Genomic DNA, 13,098 nt, shown 5'->3' with positions numbered 1-13,098 from the left:
CTGAACCTGCCCCTCTTTCTATGCACACATCTGCTACAGCTCCCATGTCATCGTGCCATCCATGGGCTGTGTGCTGACAGTGACTGCACGGTGTGAGAGCAGCAGCCAAAGGACTGGAGACATCTGTCTGACTGCTGAAGGGTAAAGGAGCCCCTTTCCCTCAGAAGTGCTGCAATAAAGATGTTACTATTTTTAAAATGGCACCAGTAAAAAAGCAACAAAGGGGTTTGTTGTATTTCTGATGAATTCTGGTCTGTTTGGGAGCTCTTTGCAAGAATAAACATCAAGGATCTCAGAAATGTTAACATTTTCAGTGTTTCTGGTTATATACACAGGTTTTGGGCGGTGGGAGTAACAAAACAAAACTTGGGCTCTTACTGAACTCACAGCACAAAATCAATAAGAAAAGGCACCAAAAGTGTTTCATTTGATTTAGGCAGCAAAGTATCTTTTGTGTTATCCAAAACAAAGCATATATTAAGCCAATAGAGTTATTGCACCAATCTCTCATTTAATCTTCTAGGATCATAAAAATTTCAATTTCTCTGTGAGACAGTTCTAGCCACACACAGTACTTGGGACTTTTGTGTTTATAAAACAGAACCCACCTCTCCTTTGAAATTGCTTTGGCTCCTGAGTCACCATCCAACCAATCTTGTCCTCAGCAGGCAAACAAGCACATATTTTACAGTCAGTTAAATATTTTTCTTTCAAAAAGGTCACAGAAAACATTTTCTAGACATTTATTCTTTTTTTCCTAAGTAATAGAAGAGAAGCAATGATTCATATGACTTCTCTATTTTGGTTGTTTCAAAAAAATTGCTAACAAGGCTTCATTTTTAAACAGAAATTTGATCTTTACAGTTTTCCACTAAATGAGACATAAAAGTATTATATGTTAGGTGTTGAAAATAATGAAAGCTATCAGAAGAAGCACAGTTTAAAAGCCTGTCTGTAGAGACTTTATGAAGAAGAGAAACCTAGTGATACATTTGTGTAAAATAATGATCAGTGCAGAGCAGGCCAGGCAAGCGTTCCCATTTCTTCTTTATTGCTAATAAAGGAGAGGGGAGAGCTTTTGAAATTGGAAATTCTAATTTCGTTCAGATTTGGAAAGTGAAATGGAAACATAACCATTCAAAGCTCAGAGGAAGAAATCCCTCCAGCTTTACTGCCAGTTGATCACAGAGCAGTATAGGATATCTGCAAGTATCCGAAACCCACTAAAGCTTCCCATGGATAATGCACCCATCTAAAAAACTGTGTCAAGATAAAAAAACACAGGAGCTGAACAACTTCCTATCTAAAGAATAAATTCATCACTGTCTAAAAGACCAGGACAAGGTCCCCGAGGCCCTGTGTCACCCTAAGAGTGTATTAGAGGGGATTGAATACAGAGCTGGTGGCTATTGAAGGCAAAGTCTGGATGAAGTCTGACTCTTCATAGGATCCAGAATATATTTTCTTTAGGTAAACATTTCAGTCCTACTCATTACTTTCCTCAGGCACATCAAGAATAATGTGCCCTTATCCCTGATTAAGCTGGAGCTCTCCCCAGTGAACCAGAAAAATGGCCTTGCCTCAAGAAACAGATTCTGAGTTTTCTCCCACAGTTTGTAAGTTGTGTTCTCTATTTACTTCCACAAACCCCTGGGGAACCCTCAGCATGGTCTGTCTGTGGCACATTCATGGCATCTTCCTGAAATAAATCAGGATAAATCCCTCCTTCCTTTTATGAGCATGTTGATGCTTTTGATCCATGTTGGGTGTTTTTCACTGTTCCCAATGCAGTGTGTTTGCTCAGGTCCCTTTACAACTTGTGAAGTACAGAAATGTGTTTCACTGCACGGGAAATCCATTCATTAATAAGGAGCTGCCCCTTATGAAGGTATCACCAGGTGGAATTAGAGTGTTCTTTGTGCTGAGCCTGTTCACTATGACAAGCCTGACTTGGTCTATGTGGTTTGTGAAGGAGAAGCTGCCCAAAGCTCTGGCACTTGAGGGTGCAGCTCTGATCTGAGACTTTGCCAGCAGCAGCAGTGAAGCCTCCTCAACAACAGTGTATGTGATGGGAGGCAGGAGAATGCTGCTCCTTACTCCCCACCTGAATGATTAAAAAACTGAGGTATAAAGAGATTAAAAAGAATACCTGAAGATGGATATCTCCCAAACCCAGTAGAGTCACTTACTGTTCAGCATCCCTGAAAATTCATTACAGTCAGGCATGATTTTTGGGGTGCTCTAAAATATTCTCAACCCAAGAGCAATGAACTGGATTGAGATAAATGTCTATTCCTGTCACTGTGAACCTCCATCTTCCAGCACAGCTGTCACCAAAACAGCAGGACTGCAGGGTGACCCCACACCATAATTTAATTTCTTCTCAGGAATGTAGAGCCAACAAGGAAAGGGAATCTTCAAGTCATCTGGCTGACGCTGTCTGAAGTCTCTGCCCTACAGTGCAGACGGGAGGCCCACACATCACACACACAGCTGTACCTTAGCTGGCACAGGCAGGGGTTTGGTCACTGTGTAGCTGCAGCAGCAAGGACCTCTGGGAGAACAGGACAAGGCTCCTCAGGAAGGCTGAGCCTCGCCATCTCCCAGCAGTGCTGGTCCTCACCCCTGCCCAATAAAAGCTTCCTCAAAAGGCTGACAGAAAGTATGGACACACTTTTCACTGTGGCAGCAAAGGACAATACAGTGCCAGGGGTGAAAGCAAGAGCCAGCAGCTTCTCTCCTGGCACAGCACAGCTGGTTGTCACAATAATGGAAGAGCTTGACTGGGTAGGAGACAGCAGAATCCTCTCAAAGCTGATCTCAGAATGCAAAATGAACAAGATCCCAGGATCTGGGGGCCATGATAAATTTCACTGATTTCTGGGCCCAGAGCAGTGAGACTGTTTTTTCAATCTTGCCTCCTACAAGATAATTAAATACATATATTTTAGAGAGAGCCACCAGAACAAGCCACTCCTTGCACTCACATATTCCCCTGGAGATGCAATGAGCAACAGGAGAGATGTGAATAATTTAGTGCTACATTGCAAAGAGCTCATATACCACTAGAGCTTCTCTGGGATATACAGAACACATCTGAATCCCTCCAGAGTCTTGCTCATTCTCCTGCTCTGCTGTGTTTGTGAAAGCAAGGAGGCTCAGGTGTGCTGTCCAGTGTCATGTCTGAGGTATGTCTGGGATGCTGACAGTGTTGCACCAGGGCTGTACAGTCGGAGCACAGCTAGGAGAGAAATGCTCCTTCAGTGGAAGCTGCTGGCTTACACCACACTCCTGCTCTGGGATGCCACTGGTACTGGAATGCCACTCCAGCAAGGAGGCATTTTGCTTGAAAACAATAACCAGCTCCAGCTGTCAAGTGTAAAAGGTACAATCCTGGTCTCAGATATTCATCTGGTTTCAAACAGAGCAAACTGAGTGGACAATCAAGTACTCTCACAGTGACATTCACAACAATTGCATCTCCTGGTGTTTTGAGCAGGATAATGCCATTACTCAGCACAATGCTGCTAATCTCAGCTCCACTCTTTCCACTGAAGGAGAGAACATCAAAGCTTTAACATCTGCACCTCCTACCTGGTATCTGTCTACTGTCTCTCTCCTCTCCCCTCCTGTTCCCTAGTCCATTTTGAGCTGAAATCCTTGCCTTATCGCATTCAGCAGTTGTCTGATCAGTGCAGGAATTAAAAGAACTTGGACCTGTATCTTGGCTTGCATGACAGCATTTCTAAATGTCTGCAAGTCTCTGGCAAGCAGAACTTGGTGCCAGGGTCTCTTTTCATGTAATAGCTTGGAGTTACTTGGCATATTCATCACTCTGGAGGGTCCCTGAACAGACATTCTGTAGAACAGTGTGCACAGAGAGACACAGGCAAGCTGCCGCCAGCCTTCAGAGATCCACTGTCTTACAGAGGTTTTGTGGACTATGAAGTAGGATGACAGCCAGGAATGAAGTCCCATACCCATACTTCCTTCCAACAAGCACTGACTTGTTTATACAATCCCCTCTGATAATATACTGCTGGAACGTCCCAGCCAAAATAATTTCCTTGTCACACTGTAGGGCTGCACCTGTTTATTAATGCCCAAAGGCATCTATCTCATATTTACTAGCACAATGACCTGTGAATAGAAGGAATGAGCTCTATATAGCATTGTGGTAACCATGAAACTCAAGAAGTCCTAGAAGTTATAAAAGGGCTATAGACATCCAAGAGAGTTTATTAACCAGCAAATTGAGCTACCCCAATGCCTACAGTACAACAGAGATAGGGATTTTATAATCAAATAGACTGATAAGAGTGCATGCCCTTGTAACTCTGGATTGAAAACATCAAATCTGCACTGCATTACAGTCACTGCAACAACAGTGTTATATTAAATTCTGTTTAGCAACTTCATTTGTAACTTGCTTTCATAGATTGTCAGTTATCTGAATACAGAACTGAAGAATTTTTGCCACAGGAGTGGTTTTTAAGTGGACATAGGGAAAGGTGTGCATGCAAGGGAGTTTATTATTTATTTATCCTAAGATGGTGCAGGGTACCAGAAATATCAGAATACATGGGAGTGTGACCAGACCTGATGAGAGCACTGATGAGAGTAACAAAGGGGAAATATGTGCTGAGAATCAGAAAGCAGCTGCTCATTCACTTGTGAATAGCCCCGTAAGGATCCAAGCGGAATCCATGACTTGAAACAGAACTTGAAGAGACAAAACAGTAATGATGCACTGGAGGGCACGAAGAGTTTCTGCCCCAGCTCTTCCATTTGTCAGGACACCCGTGGAGCTGCTGCCACGACCATTAGTGATTGTTAATGAGAAGTCTCAACAAGAGAAAAAAAAGCTGCTGAAAAATTCCAGGCACTGTCACCACTAAAAACGCTCCCACACCTTGATTCATAAATCACTACTTTTTTGAGAGTCTGGAATAAATATTTACCCCTGAGAATTCAAAATTTGCTTTTCTCTAAGTATTTAGCAGCACTTTCCAATAAGATCTGCCTCCTAGATCCCCAGCTGATGGCAATACAATCATTGTAAGACGTGTTCAGTGACAAAGCCTTTTGCTGCAGCAGCACAGATGACAGGATTTACAAGCCTCTGGGTGCTGCACTTGTCCTGTCTCATAGAAGAGGAGAGCAAGGCTCAGCAGTTTAAGATCAACTCATCAGGGATTTAGCAAAACTGGAAGAGAGAACTGGCTGAAAAGAATTATACTTTCTATCCAGAAGGAAGTAAAATGTAAGTGCTGTTCTTCAAGGGAAGGTGGAAGTAGCAATTAAAGGTTTCCTGGACAGGAGCTGCACAGGACAGTGAGAAGGAAGAGACTGCTGCACTCACAACAGGCATGGGGAGTGCAGAAAGGTGAAGGCAGCACAAGAAATAGACCTGAGGTTGACTCAGAGACAATTTGTGAGGTGCCAGGTTCCTGAGGAAAGGCAGGTTTGGACATGATCACTGTGGCCTCCTGTCACTTGTGTCCCTCTGTCCTAGAGAACCAAGGTCATGCTGCACACATGAGGCAACACCCACAAAGGGAAAAGTGAGAAACTCAGTATGACTGGTGCAACTTGTGGGGAAACTTTTGCCTCATAATTGTTTTCACCTGTGAGGGCTTGAACAATGCTGCAAATGCTGCTGCTTTTACTGGTGTAGAAACAGCCGTGGATGAGTCAGAACATGGAAATAGCTCAGCTGACAGCGAAACAAAGAGCCTGGGCTCCTGCCATAGTGTAGAGGCAGTCACTGTGTTTGGAGAAGAGTAGTTCCCAATTGTGCATTCCAGCATACAGAGCAATTGCTCAGAGAACCCAGCATTTCTGCAGGACCTTGTTACCTCCTTCAGCCCTTTCACTGCCTGCAAAACTTCCTTCCAAAGACACTTTCATCCAAACTGGCACATTCCTTTCCCCTTTTCAAAGTACTTGGAGGGTTTTTTCTGCACTCAGCTTAAACTCCTTAATCAGCTCATTTTTCTTCTGCTTTTCTACCCAGTACACACTAGGAATGACAAACTTGAATATAACTTGGCACTCTGGACAGGACTTGATGATGGATTTCTTGAACTACTTGGCACATCTCCACTGCCAGATGCAGGACAAGAAGTGTGTGGTTGCAGTTGGAAGGGATCCCAAACCTCCTCTCAGAGGCTGGTGGTTTCTCACACAGCACTTCCATACAGATGTTGCACACCTTGACCGGACAGCCCTGGAAAGCAAAGGCCTTCTCCATATCAAGCTCAAATGTTGCCATGCACATACTCTTGTGAGCCTTCCTCTGTTCTTGGTTGAAAGGGTGAAGCATTTGCTGCCCACGTATCTCACCCACAACAGGCAGCACTCTCCCAAGTGCCACATTCCCTCCACCATGTATGGACACAGCTGCTCCCTGTCACCTCAGGAGCTCCCAGATCTTCCATCCACTGCAAATTGCTTCCAAGTGGTAATGGGGCTTCACTTCCAGATTGTTATTTTGGTCGCTGCAGTACAGCACTGCTCTGAGGGCACTGGACTTCTGCTGCTCTTCACTGAAGCCACACAGATTTCTGTCCCTGAGCCTCCTCTTGCTCTGTGCTCCGTGTGGTGGTGGGGAACTCGGGCTGTGGGGAACTGCCAGGGATGGCACAGTGCTGTGGCTCACCCCAGGGCTGTGAGCCTCATCTGATCACACCTGTACCAAGCACTGTAGGCACACTGTCCCTTCTGGCAGTACTTGAAGATGGTGGAGGATTTGCTTGTAGGTAAATCATGTGAGAGCAGACGCTTGTTTGCCTCCCAACACACTCTCTGCAGGTAGTACCTGCACGTCACCTGCTCTGTGCTCATCGTGGCAGCACGCTGCCTGGCCCCTGGCCCCTAACTTCTGACTGTTGAGCACAGAGAGTCCAGAGGACAGTGGCAAGAACAACCAGAGGTACAGCAAATGAGCCCTGCAAGGAGGTACAGAAAAAAAATTACTTGATTTAGTCTGGGGGAAATGGAAGAGATGCATGATGATACCCTTCAAATAGGTAAAAGTGCAGTATAGAAGGTAATAAGCTATCATCTGTGTCTGCCAGAGGACAAGAAGTGATAGGTTGCAGTAAGGGAGATTTATTGGTTACAATTAGGAAGGGCTCACATTAGACTGTGTGGGGAGCGGATGAAACCACCATCACAGGAGCCTTGGAAGAGGTGAAGCACCCTCTGATCAGGAATGGCTTAGCCAAAGAAGTTCCATCTCCCTCACATTTATTTCCTATGATCTTTTGTTATACTATGCACATGATGAAAATACCCCAGAACATCTCCTCACTCTCTGGGAGACCTGTGAGCAGTGCTTTAATGTCTGTGTCTCTTGCCAGGCTGTTCCAGCTGCCTGGGTTGCAGTGAGATCAGCTCATGTCCTTTTAATAATGTAATTAGTAAAAAAGAGGATTCCAAATGAACTACTGGGTCTTAACAACCCAACTGTCATTGATTTTACATGAAGCCAACAGGAATTTCACAGAAAAGACTGCAGTGCCAGGCAGACCTTACAAGGGCTGCAATAAGACATCTTTGCCGCTGTAGCAATCTCATTCCTTGAAGCAACAGACCGTTTCAATCAGTTCTTGCCATGGTAGTTTTGTTATCTTACTTTTACTTAATTGGTTACTGCAGGGTTGTCTTGGAGACCTAAGATCTGCTCTTTGAAAGCGCTGGATTCTTATATGCAGCCTAGGAAAGAGAAATGGGATTTCACACAGCAAAGTTGTCAGTAACAAAGCTGGACCAAAAATGCTGAACCACTGCATAAATGCATTATCTGGTGTCCAGCAACACAGCAGTCTGCTGAGTTCAACCTTGGAGATTGGTTCCCAGCAACTGAAGCCCTAAATTATTATTTTAATAATCAGGCCTGAATTCTTGTCTGAAGTCAACTGCCACTGCAGTGGGCAAGTCAAACTTTACTCTGGCCTTGTTGCCTGGGTTTGCTATCCCTGTGTGTACACTCACCAGCCCTCAGGTTTGGTTGCCCCCTTCCCAGTTTTTACATCCAGATCTCTTGCTGATTCCTCTTTTGAAGGTTTTTGTTTCTGGCGCTCAAGTCTTGGCTGACAGGAGTGCAGCCATGCTGTGTGCTGATTGCAGCTGGCAGGTGGATTAGAGCCCATTCAGATGGCTGTGAAATGCCTCTGCGAGACAGAAGTGGCAGAACAATGGATTATTTCACCATGAAGAGCCCAGAAACTGATGCAGACAGTCACGTGGAGGAGACAAGCTGAGGAGCATGAAGACATAAAGCAGTTTTTGCTTCCACAAGCCCCACGAGATCTTTCCAGCTCAAAGTTTTGGAGATCTGCTGCCAGCTCCCTTCCTCCTCACCTAAGCTGGTTGATTTCTCTGAGGTACAGGATGTTCTCAGTTTTTTCCAAAATATGTGGGAGCTACAGTTGCCAAGTAACAAAACCTCATCACTCTTTTCCTGAAATGTATAATTCCTCATTTCTCAGTTTCATGGAATGGACAGATGAAGCTGTGATCTGTGACACTTGTTCACTATCAAGATCATTTAGACTCCAGTCTTGCCCCTGGATAAATCTATTGGATTGAGAGTTCAGGGTGAGGAAGGGATCTGACTGCCCTTTTGTCTCTCATCTTCAAAAACAAAACTGGGGATGCATTTCACGATTCACTGAACTGACTCAGTGACCAGTGTAATGAGATTTCATTAGGAATACAGCAACGCTGCAGCCGGGGAGAGGCAGCCTGACATTTTTTTCAAGAGGTGTCCTTCCTCCTCACCTACTGCACTCATATGATCAATGCCAAACAAGGTCAGAACAATGCTGATAGATCCCACTCCTTCACAGGAACTGGGAGCAAAATTCCGCTCATTGTAGTATTTGGGGAACTAAAGGAGGTCCACAGAAGGACAAACAAGATGATGAGGGATGAAGAAACTGTCTTAGGAGTGTGAATTGAACCAGGAAAGGAGAATGCTGTAAAATGAGGACAGCACCAAGATTTGTAAAAGGAAGAAGGCCCTAGGTAAGCTCTGGTTCAGCTGCTGTTCGGGAAGTCCTGGAACCAGCAGGCATTTGCTGAATCTAAGAGGGGGTTGGTTTTAACAGATAAAAGGAAATGCTTTTCACACTGTGCAAGTGAACTTCTGGAACTGGCTGCCCTGGGAAGCAGACAGAATTGTCAGAGTCAGGCAGCAATTAGACAAAAACACAAGCAAAAAGCCTAGACATAATCAGTAAATGCCCTAGGCAGGGATGTCCACTTTAACATAGCTGATGCAAAAATTGTGGCTGTTGTTAGAGAAATGAGGGAATGGACCACTAAAGTGGCCAAGCAAGTGTGCTTTCCCTAAATAGCATCTTTTATTGCCTCAATCTGCAACAAAGTACTGGACATGATGGATCCAGGTTTGCTGTTATTTCTTACTTGTCTCTAATTTGATAGAGCCTCTGTTCTTCCTGCACCATGGCAGAGTTCGTTCCCCTTTGATCCTGCTCCCAATAAAGCCAACAATCTAGCCCAGGTTACATAAAGAACCACACAACCTCCAGATTTCATCCAAGGGTTCATCTTCTCCTGATTATCTTGAAATCCTTATCTGTCCCCTAATTCCTTCTTCCTTCCACACACCAGCAAGAAGCACCATGTGGCTGAGCTGCTTGTGAATCTCGAAGATGAGCGGTGTCTGAAAGTTTGTGACACATTAGCAGAGCGACACAGTGACAACTCCATGTCTATGCACTTCAATAAGCTAGTTATAAACAAGAGGGTTTCTCCTCTAATGTTCCCAGTCCTTGCTACCACACTGGAGAGGACTGGACTAATGAAGATTTCCTCCTGTGAGCTCCATGAGGCATCTGCACTATTCCTTCTGAACTCATTACAGTGAACAGAACATAGAGCAGAAAAAGCATTTTTTTGCTGGCTGTAAATCATGAGTGACACTAAAGTATTGCTATTAGCAGCAGAAAAATGCTTTCCTCCCCCAACCTCATCCAGCCCTGTGTATGTACAACACTATGGCAAAGGGTGATGGGGTGTCTGGATGGAAAATTAAATAGAGGTTGTGTTGTCTGAAGATAAATTGGCACCTCCCTTGACGTGAGTGACTTTGTCTTTTTCTGATTTGTCTTTTAACTTAAAAAACACTGAGACTAGAGATAAGGATGAGCTTTAAAACCCTAGCCTTTGTCCCCTCCCAGGCTCTCCTGAACAAGTCCTGTCTCTGAAATGAGCTCAAAATGAAGATAAATGTTCTGGCAGTAATATGCAATATTATTTTTGGCATTTGAAGAATCCCAAGCGAGATAAGGGAAAACTGAAAGGAAAACAAAGCTCTGTTTTTTTCAAATGCAAGCGACCTAATTCTGCTTACCCACATGAACCCAGAATACTTTCTTTTTTTTTTTCCAGATTATTGCAGTAATTACTGATTTTCACCAGAGTAGCTGCTTATGGGGCCTTATTTAAAAACGAGCACATTCAGAAACCCTGATGGAATTCAGATTCCTGGTGGAATCACACAACAGCACAACTGAAAGACAAAGGTATGAGAAGACAGTGCCAACTCCCCAGCTCCTGCCCAAAGGCTAATTTGGTTTTGGACCATGTTAACTGTACAATGATAAGATTAACACCTGATATCAAGGGAAAGGCTGAACTGTCTGAGACCTCCTTCAGCAGAACAGAACTCCCTCCAGCTCCTCTGGCATATTAGCATATGTTAGAGGAATGGCCTCTTTCCTGGACTAGTGTGTATTCCCCTATAGAGCCTTTGTGCAAAGCTCAGAGCAGTGTTTCTGCTGATACATTTGTGGGTATGTTGAATAAAACATGTGCCATTTGACATTGTTTGCTTGGGCTTCCATGGGGAATGGGAGAGGGCACCTGTTACTGTAAGGCAGAGAGCCATGAGAGGCTGAATCTGGCCTTTCTAGGAGCAGGATGAAGCCCAGGCAAATGCAGGAGCATGTCATGTTTTTGATTCTGAGAGAGCCCTGACCAAAGGACACCACTCAGACTGCACTGATTGAAGTGCCAGCTGAGTACGTTACCTTAACAGAAGGAAAAGTAAAAAGCCAACAATACAAACCTTTGCTCTCTGTACGTGCATTGCCTTGTTACAGACATGTATGCTTTGGAAATTAAATGGGAATGGATTTTCAGATTAAGCTAAGTGTTTTAGAGGCAAAATTTCTAGTGCTTAGAAAGGCTCCTGTCTCCAAAGGACAGCCTGTGCTTCAATGTGCTTTGTCAAGGCTGGAAGTTTGATAAGAGACTGGTTCTCAAGAGCTCTTAGGGCATCCTGTTCTAGGGAACAACAGTTATTGATGCTGCTGGTTTTAAACTAAGAAGTTGTCACATCTCAGCTGTTCTTGGATTCGACTGGCATGTGAGGAATGGTTGCATGGAATAGCTAGAGGCATTGCCACCTGTTGTGTCTATTCAAAGTTAATAACTTTCTAGGCAATTAAGAACTGTGCAGTACAAGATTTGTATGATGTGACCAGAAGGAGTGTCCTAGCATAAGAAATAGGATGCTTCTAAAGGAATTCAGAATCTCCCTCCTAAAAGCTGTGAAATGTTCTCAGGGCAGTTCAGAAAAGCAGCATATTGAGAAGGATGTCAGCAAGAATCAGGAAGAGCCCTAGAGGAAATTCGTTTGGCCACCAGGTACAACACTGTCTTCCAGATAAGCTTTGATGAAACACTTGTTCATTTCATTTCTGTCACGGTGTTTCCAGCTCTGTAATGAAATGCCTCATCCCTGGCAGCTGTTGTGCCAGTGACAGGAGTCGTTCTGTCCCACGTCAGTGACACCAGGGCCAGCTCTGCAGAGAGGAGAGTCTGGCCAGGCAGGCACGGATGTACCTTTGGCAAGGAACAGACAGTGGGAAGATGACTCCAAGATTATCTGTAACTATAAAGGATATGCCCTTGACACCCACAGAGCAGGGTCATACCCTGCCCTGAGCCCTAAATAGTTCAAAAGCTAAAAAAGCTGCCGGTCTTTGGTTTCATGGAGCTGATCATGGCAGTAAGGCCATCTTTAGCAGGGTGTTAATATTTGGGGTACCTTCATCTCCAAGAGATTTCTGTTTCATGGAAACAAATTAATTCTTGTCTTCTATGCAGTCTCAATAGTCAAAACACACTCTTTATCTACTCTGACCACCCTTTGTTAAGCAGATTTGCTTCCTTGCTCCCACCTTCTCTTGCTCTGTTTGGTACTGGACACTAAGGCCCCTTTCCCTCAATAGAGGCATCATAGTTTTCCACAGGAATACACATAGCATGCACCACTAAGAGCTGGTTTCCTTGCCAGCAGTGGGTGTGGAAGGTTGTAATTTTTTCCAATGGCAAGGAAAAAACAGCGAGCTCACTGGCACAAATCTATCAGTGAAGCTGCACAAGTGTATTAAACAGAGCAAACAGGAACTTTGCTGTTACCTTTCAAGTAAATAGTTTCTGCTTCTCAGTTTGCTCCAGCATAAAAATGCCTCTGCCCTGTACATTGCACTGCCAGTATTTATTTTTTTAAGAACTTGGATCTGTTTATTTATTTATCCATATTTAGTTTAAAAGTCTGGGCTCAAAATTAAACAGTCATTCATAATGTCATTATCTGCCTTGCTCTGCAGTTAGATACTGTGTATGGTGTCACAGGACAAAACCTTTGGCAAGACCTCTAGAAGAGCAATTTAGCTCCTCATCCATCTTGGCTGGCAGCATGATTGGCTTCCAAACACTGCTAAATTTGTTATTTTACTCTGACTTATATTATTGAGTGTTAAATCACTTTCTGAAGTGTTTATTGGTAATAGTTGAATTCTTTCCACTCATTTGAACTGTTTTTAAAACATAAACATCTCCTTGTATCTTGGAACTTGATGGAAAGGTGGAGAGAGTTCTTCAGGAGGATGGGTTGTAGAAATGACCAGCTCATTAAGTAGGGACAGAATTTACCAGTGCTGTGGAGGAGAATATCCTCCCCCTTCCATCAGGATGAAACTCCCACTGCCACTCCCCAGCACTCACATGAGGAAGGTTAACTTGTGTCTTGGTTCTCCCATCATGTCTTGGCCTGTC

At 44.1% G+C, this 13,098-nt stretch overlaps 1 pseudogene across 1 annotated transcript; it reads right to left on the bottom strand.

Moving 5' to 3' along the window:
* Positions 1–5,906: 5,906 nt before the first annotated feature.
* LOC311159633 (E3 ubiquitin-protein ligase makorin-2-like) lies at positions 5,907–6,846 on the bottom strand (annotated as a pseudogene). The gene is made up of 2 exons: positions 6,662–6,846; positions 5,907–6,548 (listed from the first exon to the last, which is right to left on the bottom strand). The product of its transcript is annotated as an E3 ubiquitin-protein ligase makorin-2-like (transcript).
* Between the last annotated feature and the right edge of the window lie 6,252 nt (positions 6,847–13,098).

The sequence above is a fragment of the Fringilla coelebs genome (assembly GCF_963513975.1).
Source record: "Fringilla coelebs genome assembly, chromosome: 15".
Lineage (NCBI taxonomy): Eukaryota > Metazoa > Chordata > Aves > Passeriformes > Fringillidae > Fringilla > Fringilla coelebs.
The sequence above is the reverse complement of the archived record's forward strand: the minus strand, read 5'-3'. Positions and strand labels throughout refer to the sequence as shown.